The sequence below is a fragment of the Xenopus tropicalis genome, chromosome 1, assembly GCF_000004195.4.
Source record: "Xenopus tropicalis strain Nigerian chromosome 1, UCB_Xtro_10.0, whole genome shotgun sequence".
Lineage (NCBI taxonomy): Eukaryota > Metazoa > Chordata > Amphibia > Anura > Pipidae > Xenopus > Xenopus tropicalis.
Window position 1 is genome coordinate 38,835,563 of NC_030677.2, and position 18,587 is coordinate 38,854,149.

General features: G+C 40.5%; 1 protein-coding gene across 1 annotated transcript in view; it reads right to left on the bottom strand.

Annotated features, from left to right (window-relative positions):
- tec (tec protein tyrosine kinase) overlaps positions 1-18,291 on the bottom strand; it is a 65,290-nt gene extending 46,999 nt beyond the window's left edge. Inside the window, exon 1 of the mRNA XM_002933459.5 lies at positions 18,061-18,291. The gene's annotated coding sequence lies outside the window, so the exon portion shown is untranslated. The remainder of the gene's footprint in view (positions 1-18,060) is intronic.
- Between the last annotated feature and the right edge of the window lie 296 nt (positions 18,292-18,587).

Consider the following 18,587-nt stretch of genomic DNA (forward strand, 5'->3'; position numbering starts at 1 on the left):
AAAGAAGAATCCTATTTTAGTACCAAAGCATTAGTACCAAGTCATTGGTGACTAAACATAAGAAGAAGCCACCTAAGTCATGATAAGGAGTGGCCACTTAGCCATGCCTACATAGTGCACAAATGTTGGAGAAATTAAACCAGCTGTGTTTTCTTTGGTAAGCAAGCAAATTGCTTCAATCAACATATGTATATTTTATAGAGAGAAATATGTTTAGAAGTCAAATTTGACGTTTTGACAAGTATCTCAGTAGCTCACTTGGTCAGGATGTCACACTCAGCTGTTGTGACATAGAGCTCTAGATGTATGTATGTATAACTTTATTTATAACGCGCCACAAGGGTACACAGCGTTGTACAATCTCACAGAATACAAAATTACACACAGGGAGGACAAGAGATATAATAAATAAATACAATAAATATATATATATATATATATATATATAAGTGCCATGTGGTATGAGACACAGTAGGAAGGAGGTCCCTGCCCCTGTCTCTTACAACTAAAGGATGCTGGGAGTTGTAGTCAAAGGCTTCCATGAGAACACCACTTAGGAAGCAGGATATGTCTGCTGTAAATATCAACAGTGAGGGCCAAACTGGTTTTCCCTCTAAAGAACAAAGTTCAGCAAAGCATTTGTCACAAATGAACAGAATTAGTGTGTGGAATGTTCTGAGACATGCTCTGTGTTCTATTAAAAGAGCAGCAAGTGTGTATTTAAAATAATATCCCACAGACATGTGAAAGCCTAACTGTTATCAGAAACCTGCTCTGTCTGCAGCACAATCTGAGAAGGTGATACTTAGCCTATAAATCCTCTCAACGGCCATTCCTAGCCAGTTGCTAGCACATAGATTGAATTACACTTTCAGTAGGTTCCTTCTCGTCAAATCTTGTAACCTTGGATAAGCTTACAGAAACATCTACTGTATATTATCAAACTGCCCCAAATACAAACAGAGAAGGCTTTATGGGCCCTGAACAGTATTAGAAGTTGCTGACAGTAAATGCATATTCATAAGCAACCCCATCACCACTTTCTTCATTTTTCTCTGTTGCAATTCCCCATTCTACTAAACAGCCACCTTGATTTTAAATCCAATTAACAGTAATAGTAAAATATAAGTTGTTTATATATGTGTGTGTATACAGGAGAACCCTATGCACAGGGCTGAATATAACAAATTAATTACTGAACTGAGCATAAGTACCCTCAACATTCCCCCACTCCTACTGTAAATAATAATATATAACTAAATTAGAAATCTTCTTAGACATTTTCTTCTGTTGCACAAGTCCTGTGGTGTAATGGATATTTGGCATTGTGAATGAAAAAATTTTGTGCCTGTACCCAGGCAGTGACATTGTATATTCCTGTGTGCAGAATATTCTTGGCTTATACAGTATATCTATGCATACTGTATATATTCCCTTTTGCTATATTATATATTCCATATTCTTGTCAAAGGGTGTATGTAAACCCTTCAACCTTTTTCTTCAGTTTTAGTTCTAAGAGTTGGAACCTTTCTGATCCCACCAACAAGGAAAGAGTAATATGCCATATTTCTGATGGGAAACACTTACTACTACTTCCCTTACTGTTCTGGATGTGCCAGGATAGTACCATACTCCCTTTTGTGAGGGAGGTATTCCCTATTGGTCCAGGGGCAGATAGTTCTCTAGACTCCACCTGTTCTTTCTCATCTCCACCATAGCAGGAGGTGGATCTGCCAGAGAGACTGAGATGGAGGTAGGCCTCAGTGCAGGAGACCAAACCTAAGGTGACCAGACCACATGAACAAGGAATAGCATTATGTCATAGTACACCCAAGGGGTGTAAGACAGTCAGGGCTACAGCACAATAACAGTCATGTGCTCCAGCAATAAGAAATATGCTGTGAGTATTCCTCTGCTGAAAAGGCACTCATGCTATATTTATTTCCAAAAGGTTTCCATTAGACTGGATCTATTTTGTTGTGGTGTCCATCCCGTTGGTAGACTATACTTCCGTCCTATCCATCTCCAACCCATCTATATGAAGATGAATGTCTACCTGTCTCTATACTATCAGATCTTTTTCCTCTGTGATAATGGTACAAGGGATGTAACCATTGTCCAATACTCCATTAGTTACTGTCTTAGAACCACTGGTGTCCATCTCTTAAATTCTTGTTGTCACTGTTAGAGCACCTTAAGTTACAGTTCCCCGGTTCACCCTGCCTCCAGACAATTCCAGGGAGGGCTCAGGTGAGAGGTTACAGTTTAACATTTCTCGGCTGATCAGCAGATGTAGTTCAAAGGCAAATAATTTCAGCCACCACTCCTTTTACCCTTTGCAAAACTATCCTAACATCTTAAAAGTACAACAGCCGGTTTTGATGAGAGCTAGTAAGAATACAGGTTCCTGTCTATGCGAATACAGCTTCTTGAATTTTGCACAGCACAGTATATAAAAACCCCTGCCACACATGACATAATGGGTAAGTTTATAACAACCTTCAACATTACAATTGGGAATTGTTTCCTGGTCAAAGAACAAGGAAAAAAGAACCCAGAATATTTACAGTAACAGTGGTTGAGGGTAAAATATAGGAACTGCCGTTAGAGATTAGGGGCAGGTGGCCACTGGGCTCAGCCTTATTAAAACCTTGAGCACATATGTAGTGCAGTAAATAAGTGTATGTGCATTCAAGCAGTTAGAGTCAAATACTATAGTTCCTGCCACTCCTGCACAAGCCAAGCAAAAGGTTTTCATGCCTTTTCAGAATGTAAAGTTGATAACAGATCTTCCCATTCAGCCTGATAACTGAACAAGCAGATCACTTGGCCATTAAAGGCCCAAACCTGGTATTTTGACAAAATCACACAAGCCATGCAGAGTATTGGCTTATAACCATCTACATATGTCATTGTCAGTGGAACAAATTGGAAACAATATCTGCTCATGTGGGCAGCATTATATCTGTGAACTCTGCATGTCATTACTAAATGCTTGATTGTGAACAGCCTCCATTAGTACTATCAGTAATTATCAGCTCAGATACCTTGCTATGTGTTACAATTTCCTTACAGAGTAATATCCTGTTGTGCTCTGCACTGGCCCTACTGTGTATGCCCAATTGTTTTATAAAGCATTCATAAGAGTTCAAAAACACTTTCTACCATGGAGAACATTGTGTAGTCCATGTACCCATGAGTGTTTCCTCCAGCAGTTACACCAGTCATAACATTTTAGTATTCTCAATCATTCCTCTGGGCCTGTAGCCAAAGGGACAGGCAGAGACCAATGTTAATATAGAGAAAATAGATCTCACCACCCTTGGGTACAAGCCCATTGTAATTAAAGAGGCCACCCACTGTGCAGTATGATGGAATGTGCTCAAACACATCACATCTTTTGTGTACAAAACTTAAGGCACAAGGTTTTGTTTGCCACAAAAACAGTTATTAAAACACCTTGAAGTACTGGAAAACATCTCCAATACAGCCTTATTGGAAGTGCCCTGCCAAGAACACCAGAAGTTGGAATTATTGGAGAACTTGGATGTCCACTGTCTCTTGCTATACTCATGCCATATTCTCTCCCACATTTTCCATACCCTGTAATGCCATTTCTCTTTTGTGCAACTTGCTTACACTCTTGGAGTCACTTGCTAACTGTTTTTAAAGGGCCAACCATCTCTTTATACAGGCTAACATGTTCTTTTATATTTGTTGCCATTTTTATGGACTTTTTTTTACAAATTATGGTAGCTTTAAAATGAGTCCTGACATTTAACTGTGAATATTGTGCAAGTTCTTGGTGAAACAAAATGACAAGCACTGCTATAAAGCTGAGCTTCTGACAGTAGTTGTGGTATTCTGAATGTAGTGGTTTCCCTGTGAGAAAACCAATAATGGAAACAACGTGTGCCTAAATACTAAGTATTGATTAAGCCTTCATCTGCAAACTGTACAGCAATAAAAATGTTGTCATTTAAAGAACAACTATACCCCTAGATTGAATACTTAGCCAGCAGATAGTTTGTATCATATTATGTGGCCTATTATAGAAACTACTGCCCTTTTACATCCTTTCCCTTGAGCCACAATTTAGTGATGGTTTGTGTGCTTCCTCAGAGATCACCTGACAGGAAATAATGCTCCGCTAACTATAACAAAAAGAAGTGTGGGAGTAAAAAACAGACTGTGTCCATTTATTGGCTGATGTGGCCTAGCATGTATGTGTGTGCTTGGTTTGTTTGTACGCACTGTGAATTGTATGATCCCAGGGGCAGCACATAGCACTTAAAATTCTATTTAGGATTTTTCAGTTACACATGTGCTAAAAAAGTATATTTTTATGCAGCAGGGTTTTATATGTGAGCTGTTTTATGCGCTATATAGAGACCTCGTTGTTAAGAGAACGATTACCATTTATTTATGGCTTTGGAACTAATATCCTTCTACCAGCTATATTACAGCTATGACTCAGCTGTTACCTTCTGGAACACTAAAACATTATTTTGCCCAGTCCTGCGCTTAAGGGCAAATGCCCATACCGGATACACTCTTACCTTCCAATTTGTGCCTGTATGTTACCCAACCACTTAGATTGTAAGCTCTACGGGGCAAGGGCCTCCTTCCTATTGTGTCTCATACCACATGGCACTATGGCATATATATTTATTGTATTTATTTATTATATCACTTGTCCTCCCTGTGTGTAATTTTGTATTCTGTAAGCTTGTACAGCGCTACGTACCCTTGTGGCACTTTATAAATAAAGTTATACATACATACATACTTACACAGGTCTCCAGAACTATAGACTGTCTTATTCACAGACACAGTGGGGGTCATTTATCAAAAGTAGACAAATTTGCTGTGGGCAGTAAAGGTGGCCATACACGGGCCGATTGTAGCTGCCGATATTGGTCCCTTAGACCGATTCCCATGTAGGGGCACCAGCGATGGGCCTGCCCAACCGATATCTGGCCTAAATTCGCCAGGTATCGCCCACCCATATGTGGGGATATCGGGAGAAGATCTGCTTGCTTGGTGACCTCGCCAAGCGAGTGAATCTTAACGTGTATGGCCACCTTAACTCATGGTAACCAATCAATTGTTTGCATTCTACATGCAGCTGGCTGAAAAAAGCCAGTTGCAGTGGGTTACTGCCAACAGGCACATTTGCCCAGCGATAAATGACCCCCACTGGGTATTCTGCACTTAAAAACAGATTATGAGGGATCAAATCTTCCATAAACAAGAAACATCCATAAACAAACCAGAACCAACTGGATTGTAGCCTGCACTAGTGGATGTTGGCAAGTAGTATACTAATTTGCAAATGTGCAATATTCATGCCAATTGGGTCTCAACTGTTATTACAGACATGCAGGATGAAATTTGCAGAACTGCCCCACCAGCTTGCAAACCCAGTTTATTCCTATTGCTTCCTCATTACAAGATATAAACTTGACTTTTGCAGAGTGACATGTAGCAGCTTTCTCGAGGAAGAAGTTAGATAAAGAAATCCCTTATCTGTAAATTAATACAGAACCTCTTTAAAATCAGGAGGTGCTATAGGCAATTAACAATCAGGGGACAGCTGAACTGAGGCTTGGGGTGATAGGAAGTTGTATGGAAATGTGAGGGATGAGAGGGGGCTTTTTATGAGGAAACGTGTGAAACACTGGAATACAGCTGTAACTGATATTACGGTAATATATGAACTGAAACATAGGTCCCTATACCCTGTAGCAGCAGATTTGAACACTGCATTACCATGTCACTTTTCCATCTTCTATATGAGTAGCCATCTTCTATCTTCTATATGAGTAGCCATAAGTACAATGAAGGTGACTCTAATACACATACTATATGAGTAACTATAAGAACAGTTATAGGACCCGTTATCCAGAATGCTCGGGACCAAGGGTATTCCAGATAAGGGGTCTTTACGTAATTTGGATCTCCATACCTTAAGTCTACTAAAAAATCAATAAACCATTAATTAAACCCAATAGGATTGTTTTGCCTCCAATAAGGATCAATTACAAGGTACTGTTTTATTATTACAGAGAAAAAGGAAATCAGTTTTAAACTTCTGAATTATTTGATTAAAAAATGAGTCTATGAGAGACAGGCTTTCTGTAATTCGGAGCTTTCTGGATAATGGTTTCCGGATAAGGGATCCCATACCTGTACCTATACAAAGAAGGGAACTTTGATACATGTTTGATACCTATAAGTACAAAGACGCAAATTCTAACACTTGTTTTATATATGTACCCATAAATACAAAAAATGTGAACTCTTATACAATCTCTATATAAGTACTCCTACAAAAAAGGGGGCTCTAAATCTTGACCCATATGAGTACCATAAGTACAAAGAACTGAACCCTAATACATATTCTATATGGGTACCCATAAATACTATTAAAGAAACTTAAATATGTTTTCTCTATGTGTACATTTAACTACAAAAAGGGAATTCTAAAACATGTTCTCTATGAATACCCATAAATACCAAGAAGGTTATACATGACAAACCCAAAAAAACTATTTTCCTATACAAAACAAATAAACCTGTGACAGAATACTGAGGGTCCATGGGAACTGCTCTAGTCAGCCCTACAAAGTTGGTAATTACAAATACTGGAACTTTAAGGATAATGTCACATTTTGGAGCATTTTGTTATCTGGGCAATTAGCAGCTCAGTGGGTGAAGGACAAAACATTTAAAAACTCCCCCCATTCAGCTGTACAGCAATAGCCTGGCACTCAAAAATACTGAGTGATACATTAAAAGTGACCATCCCTGGCAAGGAAGATCACCTATGCTTGCAGGTGATTGGCCCTGAATAAGGTTGTGCATTGAACCCTGTGCAGGGAAAAAATGTTCCAGATTGCATTGTATTTCTCTAACAGACCATTCACCATGTGGGATACACAGGGTAAACTAAACTGAAATTTTAGGGTTCTCATCAATAAAGCTAAATGATTTCCAAAAATTTCCAGTTGCAAGGCTAAACAAGGTGTTCAGGCAGTTAAAATAATGAAAAATAAATTATATAGAAACAGAGTGGCAATGGGCACCCTACAAAGTGTTCCTAGGAAAATGCATCTACGTCCCCTTTACACATAGGTCACCAGCCTGTTCTTTGGTAAATTTTGCAACAGAGCTGCAAATGTGAAATAACTTTGATTTGACTTCTGATATCTAATGGTGTCATTGCTCTTACCTCTGACTTTTTGTTTCTATACAATATTATTACATTTACCAATACAGTTTACCATATATTTATATATATATATAATTGTAACTGTTCATTTGACATTATAATAAAACATGTGTTATATATGGGATGGGGTTCTCTGGGGGTTCTCTATGAACCAGAAACTGAACTTTTAAGCTGCAATAACAACAGCCTAACAGAGTTAGAATCTCATCCTGGCAAATTTGGGGTGGGAATTGTTGTTTGGGGCCACTGTTTGGGAGTTTGCTTAGTTGTTGTTGTATGACTTAGTGCCACCGGTGGAATGTGGTTGTGCCCCACCAGTGCAGAGCCAGAATCTGAGGAAGACTATACCCCCAAACAATGTATGTCTCTATAAAAAATATATTGCATAAACAAGATCATATGTAAAGCCCAGCTTCATCTAAATAAACCAAAAATATACTTTTTTTAGTATTACAGGTATGGGATCTCTTATCCGAAAACCCGTTATCCAGAAATCTCCAAATTACGAAAAGCCCATCTCCTACAGACTCCATTTTAATCAAATAATTCAGAATTTTAAAACTGATTCTCTTTTTCTCTGTAGCAATAAAACAGTACGGTGTACTTGATCCCAACTAAGATATACATAATAATAAATAAATGGAGCCAAAACAATCTTATTTTTAATGTTTTATTGATTTTTTAGTAGACTTAAGGTATGGAGATCCAAATTACGGAAAGACCCCTTATCCGGAATAACCTTGGTCACATTCTGGATAACGGGTCCTATACCTTTACTTGCTATTGCGTAATCCTAAATAGAAAATTACAATTTTAAAAATTAGGGGAGACCCATTATCTAGAAAGCTCCAAATTACAGTAAGCCATCTCCCAGGGGTTTTACAATAAATGCCTAAGTTTGCCCAGGAACAGTAACCCATACCTACCAATCAACAAGTAGAATTTACTAGCTACTTGTTTAAATACAAATATCTTATTGGTTGCTATAGGTTACTGCTATTGGGCAGACTTAGTGCTGTTTTAAGCAAATCATTCTACTTTTGTTTAAAAACAAATTCCCTTTTTTCAGTTATAATAAAGCAGTAGCTGTACTTGATGGTAACTAAGCTGCATAATTCCTTATTGGTGGCAAAACAATCCTATTGGGTTTAGTTCATGTTTAAATCATTTTTTGCAGACTTAAGGTATAGAGATCCAATTTACACGAAGATCCATTAACTAGAAAACCCCAGGTCCCAAGCAGCATAGATAATATGTCCCATGAAGATTACCATAGACATTCAACCAGCAAGCATGCCATGGGACTGAAGATGGAAAGGAAATGGCATTAAAAACAATCTATCTGTGCTTTGGCTACGGCTAGTGGGAAGTTTTTAATAAAGTAAACATATTATATAAATGTAGGCAAATCTGAGCGATGGGTAGTTGTTTTGTTCCCAAGGGCATATAGGGCTACTCTGGATATAGATCATGTTGATTTAGTAAAGGAATATTTAAAAAAAAATTTAAGTGATTCCATTATATAGTATATGTTACAAATGGATTTATGATACACATGAGGCATTCATTTTCTATGAATAATAGGTTATTACTATGATATCATTAGTATTATATTTATTACCACTTTTGTCACATGGCTTATTGAAACTTGTGTAAAAAAAAAACATTTTCCCTTTACCTCAAGAAACTGCTTGGTGACTTCTAATAGCCTTTTATTTTAATATAGTGGGTACATTATTCCCTGAATATTGATTACATATCAATAGCCATTATATCACCCCCTCCCCCCTGCATTTTGGGCATCTGGTCATTTGCCTGAGTTCTAGTTTTCCAGCCTAGAAAGCAGTTCTTATTACTGTTAGTTTGTATGGCTTTGTGATTCACAAAATTTCACAATGAATTCAGCAGCTTTGACAGGTTCCTGTTGCTAAGAAGCACATTTCCGGGACTAAACCCTATATAGACCGAGAGGTCTTGAGCAATCCCAATAGCATGACTGTCTAATGTCTCTAAAGAAAAATCATTAGAGATCCTACATCTACTTATGGCTGGACTGTTGAGTGAATGGGAAAAGCAAGAGAAAATGTTAAAGGGAAGGGAGAACAATAAGATGCAGGCAACATCAACTATTTTTACAATAAAACTCCCAGCACACCCCCACCCCCCCAAGCCAAGCCTTATGGTCAATATCTAGAAAAACTGCCTCCTTCTCAAATGATGGGTAATTTGATAAATAGGGAGAATGGAGAAATTACTTGCAATGGCTAGTGGTTGATTACATGAGATGCTGGCAGGGCATTCATCATATGAGAGATAAACTGATAAATGTATCCATGTATTGCAGTACAATCCTTATATAGCATGCCTTTCCCCAAGCAGTAGGTTAAATAAAAAGGAGCTGCCCATGCCTATCTATTTAAGAGTTATGTGATTGAAACACTTTACTATAACTGTCAGTGTTGTTTACCAAACTCATGTGACAGCTGTAAGCCCTCAGCAGCACTACACTCAATGCCTGGCATCCACATCATCTGAGCAATCTGTTCTATCCTAGACATTCCATATGGGGGAGTAAGGACACACTAGCCTTTTGTTTCAGGGCAACAGAGTAACTGCCCAATGAATAAGAACAATAAGATACAATATTGCAGAGACCACTGGACTTTAAAAATCTACAAAACAATCAGCATCATATTCCCATTAATATTATTCTCTAAAGGCTTTTTCGAAACTGCTTGCTAAATGTAGACCCTAGTGGTCTGTGCACTACACAACTCTCAGAAAAACCTCAACTTGCAGTTTACAGATAGTAAGAAGAGCGAAGCCCAGGATGGACGGACAGCTTGCCTAAAAACAACTGTTGCCTCTATGACCTTCTATGGTAGAACAACATGTATCTGCATGACAGCAATACTTTAGTTTACAGTGAATTATCCTGTACATCATTACATATATATAGATAAAGATATACTGAATAAATCATATACTTCAATGTGGTATAATCAAGAGATAGTGCCAAAGTACAGAGTGCTGGGCACGTGACAGAAAAGGGGGGAGAGGGAGTCTTTCTCATATGTCTCTTGCCACAAATTCACCCTTCTGTCGAGGAAATCAGGAGTGTGAAGCCGGGTGACCATTCCAGCAATCCATTTCACAATGTTTGCAAGAGCTGAAATTTGCTGGAAAGCATAATCCATTCCACTGCGTCCTACTGATCAGATTAGCTCACTCAGAACAGGACATTTATCAATGCCAGCAGAAAGCACTGTGAAGAATAGTTGCATTTTGCAGCCTTGTGCCAGTTGCCCCTTTTATAGTGTATTCCATGCAAGGTACAAGGCACTCTCCTGCAGGAGGGAGTACTGTTATTTACACCTGCTGTAGGCTAAAGCATGCTTTCACCCATCAACCACTGAGAGACCTGCAGCGTTCCCATTTAAGTGAGTGGGAAATAATTCTGGTGGTGTATTTGTTGGCAATAGTGCGATGTGTGCCTTTAAAAATTTAGATTATTATCGGTTTGTTTGGTTTTGCCATAAGCCACCTATTTGGATTTGGGTCCGAACTAGGGCTAGGCAGAAGGGGCACCTGTCTAGGGCGCAGCATTGGGGGCGATAGGCATGTACCTCTTTTCTCTGCCTTGCCAGAGTTCAGACCCTTCCCTTCTGCAGATCCTCACCAGCCGGGCTGATCCTCCCCTAACCTGCATGCCAAGCAGGTGCCTCTTCTGCCTACACCTAGTCCGTGCTATTTTGCCCCCTTGCTCATTGTGCACAGGCAGAGTGTGGGGACAAAGTGGCCCCCAGGTTGCCTACGGGTCCTGCTGGCTTAGCCCACTTCTAAATTGGAAAGATCATTCCTAAAATCTGCCCAGAATGACAATATATGTTGATATTCTTCACTAAGCATTGTCTATTATTGTTCAGCCATCATGCAGTGTTTTTATACATTACCATATAACCTCTATATTGCCTGCACAGAATACCTGGCATATAGTTGTTTGAACTGAACCTGAACAAGTGGAAAAGGGATAGCCTTGTGTGTGTTTAGCTTGCTATGAATACTGTTTTCTTTTAAATGGTGCTGCCATAACTTGTATGTAAGTGTCTATTCTGCAGTAACAGAGGATGCACATAGATAACATAGAAGCACTGCAGGAAGTAGATACACTTGCAATACAGGGAAGTACATGAGCTGTAATACTAAGAATCATACAGTAAACGGTGTCATTGCATATAATGGCCTTGCAGTGTCACTGACAATAATGAAGTAAACATTGTGTAATCAGGCTGCATGCTAGAGTAATCATGACAAGGAAACACTATAACAAAGTAGACAAAGTACAGCAACCTGGAAATGACTGAAATGTAATCACATTGATTCCACTCAGTGCCGGACTGGCCCACCCCACCGGGACACCAGGAAAACTCCCGGTGCTCCCAGGTGTAAGTGGGCCCTCCTGCTCCTGAGCATTTGGCCTGCTATATGGTCATTCCCTATTTCTGAATGGGAAGAAAGAGGAGAAATAGATGGAAGAATAGATGCTAGCATGTAAATAAAAGAGACTAGGAGAATAAAGAGGTTGGGTGAGGAAAGGAGGAAAAATAGTTTGGAAAGCGGGCCTATGATATAAGGTTTTCTGGTGGGCCCCTGGGTTCCCAGTCCACCACTGATTACACTGCAGTGAATAGAAGAATTAAGGGCCAATTTTAGGGTAGGGCAGAAATGATAGATGCCCTGGGGCGCTGGCATCACAACCACCCTAGTGTTAATTCTAGTGATGAGCGAATCTGTCCTGTTTTGCTTCACCGAAAAATTCGCGAAATTTACTTTTTTTTGTACACAACAATTTTGTTTGAAATGGGCGACCATTTTTCCGCGGCACATGTTTGCCTCAGATGAAAGTTCTGTTCCTCTAATCCAGGGGTAGGGAACCTATGGCTCGGGAGCCAGATGTGGCTCTTTTGATGGCTGCATCTGGCTCGCTGCCAAATCTTTAATAAAAAAAATAATGGGGGGCGTGGCCTGTGCTCGGCGGCTAGAAGGCGTGTTCTAAGCCTTAGAACACATCTTCTATCCGCCAAGCACAGGCCACGCCCTCCTCCGCATCCGGCATCCTTACCGGGTTCCACTTGAACCAGGGCCCAGGAAACTGAGAGGGACATTGGAGCAGAAACCTGTGACAGTTAATGCTTGAATTGAAAATAAAATGTGGCCAATATGTCTCTGTTGGGGCTACAAAGAGAAGCCAACTGTGCACTGTGCTAGGTAGCCCTCTAGTTATACCACTAACAAGCCATATTGAACAGCTAAAGATGACACCCACCCTTCCTTGCCCCCCAGCATCAGCAGTCGAACGGGCCTGAAGCCGCATCGTCCTCAACAGGCAGCCGCAAATTGAGGCCCTGGCTTTGGCCTAGCTCCCGTCTGCCATTGTATGGCTCTCACGGAATTACATTTTAAAATATGTGGTGTTTATGGCTCACTCAGCCAAAAAGGTTCCCGACCCCTTCTCTAATCTAAAGGGGGGCCTCTGGTTCTTTTCTATGGGAAATATATAATGCCCTCTAATGTACTTATAAAGAGTAATCATGTTACCTTGCAGGTCTCTTTTCCACAAATAAAACAACCCCAACCCTGACAGTCTTTCCTCATAGTTTAAATCTTCTATTTTTTTACCAGTTTAGTTGCATTTTTCTGTGCTCTCTTCAGCTCATTAATATACCAAAACTCCACTGCATATTCAATATGAGACCCTTCCAGAGACTTATAAATAGGCAAAATGAATGTGTTTTTTTGTGCAGGACATTACAATGCAGATATGATGTAGTGGGAGTGCTAGTATTGTACCTACCACTGCAGATATGCTGATGGGAGGTGCTGGGACTTGCAGCTCCACCAAACAAGCAACCCATTTAATTGCTATTATTTGTTTGTGAATTACGTTCCGGATAATTACATTGCATCAATATACTAAACTTAGTGCCAGGTTTCACTGAAGGCAGAGACACCTGCACTGAAACAATGACTAAGATTTACCAGGAAGGCATGAAAGTTAATGTCTTCTAGCTTGATGGGCAGGTGACTTGTGAATATTCATACTTTCTGAAAAGGATGTTAAAATAAGTCTAAAGGCGGAAATGTTAGAATGAGTGTGTGTGTGAGACCCAGAATAGCAATCTGTAGTTTCACTGTAAGATGCCATAGACATTCACTATTCTTTGGGCCTGTGGGGGGCACTTTGGGGCTTGTGCACCTGAAATGCCAGAGTGTATTTTAGTGCAAAGTGCTCCATCAGTAGAGTGCCTGGAACCCTTACACTATTTCCCAGCATGCCAGGTGGCTCACCCAACATGCCTTGGATCACAGGAACACGGCTGTCTCAAGAATTGATACAGATTTAGACATGGGTGAAGCACCTTGCAGAACAGGATATACAGTAAGGCCAGAGGTGTATCCCTTGCTACCTTTACAAAAAACCCTTGGTATTACTGGCTGCCAGTGGATGCTATTGGCGGTGCTCATATAGACACAGCTTCGGCGAGGGGAGGCTTAGCAACAAATATATTACGTGCCATGTAAAAACACCAAGTGTGACAGAAATTGGGCAGATGTTAAAGTCCTGTTCTTTGCTGTGCCACTGTGCCACTGTGCCTGCTTCCTGTTATGGTGCAGGTCAATATAAAGGAACAGGGAAGTTGGCCCTGCCTCCATCTTTATGTGCACCAGTGATACACTGCATCAGTGATACAGCTTCAAACAGAAATAAGCCCCTTGCTGGGAAGGTATTAACAACGATCTGCGTGTGTGTGTGAGCAGGAAGGCAGAACTTCCTGCATTCCTACACACTCTTTATTGCTCTGCAAGCTCCTAAACTCCGATGCACCAGCTATTTGCTCACTATTTCTCAGCAGGTAGAGTTACAAGTAACACCGTGATGACAGAATAATCTGCTTTATAACATTAACCAACTGGTGCATAATCTCTGCTTTGCCTGTGAATTACTATCCAAATCAGTTGTATTACAGGTGCATATACATACACAAACATATATGCATGTACATGTACACAGAGTTCTTGGTGAACATGTATGCACAAATCAGGTAAAAGTGAGTGAAAGAATACATAAAGGGTAAGTTAAATCAATCCAGTTATTTCAGCAGTTGATCCCGTAGCCCAGCGAAATGTTGTTGTAGGGCAACAGATGCACTTAATTAAAGTAGTGGGGTCTATTTCATATGAGGAAACAGCTGCAAGTCCATTTGTTATTATATGGTATTACTGAAGCCTTTCTTACAAAAACACTTATACATATAGCACATGCCCTTGTACTAGGTTAGGTACCCGTGAAATCTCATTTACAAACATAGCACAGTGCAAAAAATGACAAATGTTTTTACCCACAATGCAGCATATTTCACATAATTACAACATCATTGTGCCTCGTCTGATTTGTTCCCTGCAATAGCACCCAAAGCCTCAAAAATGGCTGGAATTCTGGGTTCGTGTTTTTCGGGCGCCATAGAAGGCGCCTGAGCAAAATCTGTCTTCAGGGCTGAATCAGCAGAAGGAGGTAGAAATCCTATTGTTTCTATCTCCTTATCTGCCGTTTCAGTCCTGAACGGTTAGTGGCCGATTGTACGATCTTTCGTGCACCGATGGTCGCATGAAAGATCTAAAATCGCCACATGTGTGGCCACCTTGAGAAACAATGCAAGTGAAGTCAGTCAACAAAGCATGCAAGGCTGCTGCTACATTGTTGAGTCTAAACCACCAGCAACAAAAAAGACAGGCAGCTTTCCATAATAGTTACATCTACAGATAACTAAAACCATTAAAACTGCTTAGAATTAATTTTTTTTATTAGACAAATCTGTTTTGTTAATTAGTTAACACTTGCATTGGGTAGATACCCTTTGGCATTAATTGCCCTCTTTAAAAGGAGGATGAGCAATAGACATGAATACATAATAGTCTACTATGCAAAAGACACTGAGGTCCTGAGTTTGATTCAAACCCGAGCACTATCTGCAAGGAGTTTGTTTGATCTCCCTATGTGAGTGGGTTTCCTTTGGGTACTATTGGTTCCTCCCATTCTCCAGAAACATACAGGCATGTTAATTGGCTCCTAATAAAGCTATTCATAGTGTGTGGGAATGTGATAAAGACTTTAGATTGTAAGCTCACTGGAGAAGAGACTGATGTGAATTATATATAATCTCTGTAAAGGCAGTGGCACTGCATAAATGTGTCAGCAATATAAAAATGATCAAATTCGATCAATGTACAGGTGGAAACGATGGCCAGCAGCTTGTACTGAAAGCAGAAGCATTTTCCTTTGGTTTGCTACTTTTTTCTTTTCCTCTTACAAGGAAACCACAATATAATATGTCTCCTGTCCTCACAGTAGATAAGGTTTAAGTGAAAGTCATGCTAAAAGCCTTGCTTTGTTAAACATAAGTCATACCTTTTATTGGCTAAATAAATAGCTATATGGGCATGGGTCAATCAGCAAGCGGTAAAATTCCAGAGAATGTCAAGACTGGTAATGAAAAAATGGCTGAAAAAAAACTGCTGTACTGTACATAGCACACCATGGTCTCCCAAATGGAACTGCAAGTCAGTGGCATGCTGGGAGTTCTACAAGGTAATAAAAGTTATATAAAAAAAAAATACAGTATTTGGAAATTACAGAAACTGAATGTTTTGGCACTTTGGGAAATGCTTCCTATGATATGATAATTCCTATTTATCTGAATATTGTTTATGTACAACTGTATTAAACTGCTCTGGGAAGATATAATTCATTAGTGACTTGTGAATACTTTTTAACATTGAACACTGAAAAGTTACTGAATTAATATGGCACTGTAAGCGTTATTGTTGCTACTTTTAGGAAGACATTAAAAACTGATTCCAGCACCAAATTGCAGCTAAACAGAAAGCAGTTTCAGTAGTGCAGTCACACTGAATAGATATTTACAGACCAAGTCATAGACTTAGATTAAGCTGACTTCATTATGAGAACATTTAGATCCAGGCAGGGGCAATTCAGGGTTGAGGGGGCCACATGGCTAGTGCAGTTGCATATTCTGCAGTAATAGAGCAGAAAATTCTAATTTTACAAAACAGAAAGTTACCGGAAGTGGCTTTTTGCTTTGCTTTTTGGCTAGTACAAAGTTTGCCCAGGTGCAGTAACCCATAGCAAGCAATGAGATGTTTGCTTTTAAACAGGTGACCAGAAGATGGTTGCTATAGGGGGTAATAACTGTAGCAAACATTACAGCCTACATTTCATAAACCCTCAACTCCTCCATTAAGGATTCCCTTCTCATTTTATGTTCTGCACCTCTCAAACCTGTCATTTACACTGCTGGGTTGCTAGGGATTAATTACCAAGCAACCAAGCAAATGCTTGTAAGTGGCTTGTCAGACTGTAAAGGTCACCATCAGTACTGGAACTAGGTGTAGGCAGAAGAGGCACCTGCCTAGAGCGCAATGATGAGGAGGTGCCTGGGAGGTACCTCTCCTGCCTACCCCTAGTCTTCGCTCACTAGTCATTGTCCCTGCTGCTTGTCATAGTGTGGCGGGGCAATGACCCCCCCCCCCCCCCGTGATGGCATTGTGAAGTCGCACACGTTGAGGGGGGATGCAGGGGCGAGGTGGCCAGCTGGTCAGCTTTGCCCACCCCTGGTCGCCATACATTATAAGAGTTGCTCATTTGGCGAGATCTCAAAATAAGCAGATCTTTCCCTGATATGGCCACCTAAGGATTGACAGAGATAGGAGTAGTCAGAGCAAGGACCGCATCAATGAGCCAAGGTTTAAAACCTGCATGATTGACACCTGCCCTATTTTTGACCAGATATCGGTTGGGTAGGGCCATCGGGGGTCTCTATACATGGGCAGATAAACTGCTGAATTGGTCTAAAAGACTTAAATGATGGCTTAAATTTGCCCATGTATGGCCACCTTAAGAGGAATAGACAGAGCCTAAACTGAAAGAGATACAACAACAATAACATTTTTGCCTTACAGCATTTTTGGTGGAAAGTTGGAGAAAGGAAGAACTGAAAGCTTAACCTTTCAAAACCCAAGACTATGATAACCATTGGTTAGATTGCATCTAATTGGCAGGATGCTGTTACAGCATAATAATAAATTATGATTATGATCTATTGCCAGATCATAATCAACATTTTGGCAAGGCTGTATTGTGTATTGTGCTCTGCTTGTTGTCGTGCATGTGGATCAGTGGGTATGTCATTTGATTTTTCACACATTCATACCAGAAGAGCTCCCGGTTGTATTACCAGCTGGTGACCTCAGGTGCCCATGAACAGTCAGACAATGCCTGCCAACTTGCCCACTCTTATTGAAATAGAGATCCCACTGGCCCATGTTTGCAAATGATCCCTCCCTAACAGATATACTATCAGGGCTAATTTAGTTACTGGCTGACCCATGTGGAAATTCATACAGTTAAGGGCAGCACTGGATGCCACTTGAATGCCATACCTGGTAATGGGTTTGTACAGGACACCCACATAACCTGAGAAACAATCGTTATACATTGTGAAAAGTATTGTAATTTGGTATCTTCAGGGTCCCCCATGAACCAGTGATGTTTGGGGGTAGGAACACAATATTGACAGGTTCTTACTAGGTGTCCATTCTCTTTTGATCCACACAACATTGCGTGTCTAAGGCACTTTCACAACATAGTCACAGAGTTGGTACAGCCCCTGGCACACAGCTGCCCCACTGACAGGAGAAACATTGCACACAGTAAAGAGCAGACTGGAAATATGTGTGAGTGCACTTACCCCTGCCAGCTCTGCCTCTCCACTTGCAGCTCATACGGTCGCCTCTTGCAAAATAGTCACTTATTGACAGGGCAGACAGCCCTGCAGCAGCTTCCCTTTCATTTCCTCCCTCCCTTCAAGAATCTTCAGCACCTCCTCTTCCCTCTCAGGTCTCCCGGCTCAGCTAAGGGACCAGGGAGGGATCACAGGGTACCCTGGGCTGACCTCCCCTCTGGCAGGTGCCTGGCTTTCTCAGCAGAGGAGGAGGAGGGGGTAATTTTTGTTTGAGGGGGTGGCCTATAGAAGGCTTTCCATTGGAGAGCTTATATGAATATATAGGTTAAACCTCCCTAAATCTTCACTACTCTCCGCCTATGTGACAGTTACACATGGCAGCTGCTAGATCAGTGTGCTGTGCGGAAGTGTGTGTACCTTTAGCATTCAACAAGGGCACAGAAAAAGCTTCTTCCTACACCCCCACCCCCAAATGATAAAGAGAAGCAGAAAAAACTCTCTAAAGTGTAACTATATCAGCAGGGACATCACAG